This window comes from Aplysia californica, unplaced genomic scaffold, assembly GCF_000002075.1.
Source record: "Aplysia californica isolate F4 #8 unplaced genomic scaffold, AplCal3.0 scaffold00039, whole genome shotgun sequence".
Classification (NCBI taxonomy): Eukaryota; Metazoa; Mollusca; class Gastropoda; order Aplysiida; family Aplysiidae; genus Aplysia; species Aplysia californica.
Genome location: NW_004797309.1, coordinates 2,184,177 through 2,185,509, shown reverse-complemented (window position 1 = coordinate 2,185,509; position 1,333 = coordinate 2,184,177). Strand labels below are relative to the sequence as shown.

Genomic DNA, 1,333 nt, shown 5'->3' with positions numbered 1-1,333 from the left:
CTTCCCCTGTTTTTAACTCCTTCTTTATCTCTTGTTGTCTGCCTGTTTGTCTGTCTTTTTGTCTGTCTGTCTGTCTCTGCCTGTCTGTCTCTGCCTGTCTGTCTCTGCCTGTCTGTCTCTCTCTATGTCTCTGCCTCTGTCTCTGTCTCTGTCTCTCTCTCTCTCTCTCTCTCTCTCTCTCTCTCTCTCTCTCTCTTCTCTCTAAGAGCGACGCCCTTAGACATACAAAGTAGAATCTATAGAAGTTGAAACTTTTCAACAACAACAACAACAACAAAAACAACAAAATAGATTAGAAGTTCTTCAAATAGTGACGTAAAATATATGGAATGACCGGCAGACAGGCAGACATGCAGTCATACCGCCATAATGATTGTTTGAGAATAAAATATAAGATCTAAAACACTAATGCCTCAGTTTCTATAAATATAGGACCATAATTATTGCACGATTGTGTTTATACCTCTTACTAAGATCGCCGGCTTCAGCAACTAAACAGATACGTTTGCCCACTACCATAGATAGACATACAGTCATGTCGCTTAGGAGGCACTGATAACCCTACAGACATGTGTATTCGCACCTGCCCTTACTTGGGTACAGCATACAAATGCTGTGACCTATTTTTCTTGGCTTGACAATTATCGACTCTCCTCTAGGTTATATCAGTCTCAGAGTGAAAATGAACCTGCATACACTCTGGCCAATAGTCCGAGACACCTGCTTACCCCTGGACTGATTCAAAAGCCCAAACGTTTGCCAGTGAACTTGTCGCAGCACACGGGAGGACACCACACCTCAGCTTGTCATGTGATCAGACTTCTAAATATAGTAACAAACTTTATATGGGCGTACCATTGGGTGGTGGGTCGTAGCGATTTATTTTTAGTTTCGGAATCACCTTTCAAGGAAAAGTCAGTGATTCAGTTTTCGAGTGAACATTGTTGGGAAATCATTTAAATACGGGCGCTTCCACCGAGTTCTCCACAACAGTTTCCACTGCTGCAACTTGAGGAACAACTCTACAGAGCAAGAGGGCCCGTTATATGCAGAAGAAAAATCACTCTTTGCTATTATTTCGATCAACAATTTCTTGGCCTGCCTACAGCCTTCAAGCTTTTCTGCCTGTCACTAGAAGTGAGTATTGAATGATTGTACGTGCAATTAATAAACCCTAAGAATTGTTTAATCAAGCACCAAGTTTAAGTGCGTATACTAAGCTATATTTTTTTGGTAATAGATAAAAGGGAGAGAAAAAGAGAGAGAAAGAAAGAGAGTGAAAGAGAGATTAAAGAAGAACAGAGAGAGAGAGAGAGAGAGAGAGAGAGAGAGA

At 41.2% G+C, this 1,333-nt stretch overlaps 1 pseudogene; it reads left to right on the top strand.

Moving 5' to 3' along the window:
• Nucleotides 1–864: 864 nt before the first annotated feature.
• LOC101854930 overlaps nucleotides 865–1,333 on the top strand; it is a 5,267-nt pseudogene continuing 4,798 nt past the window's right edge.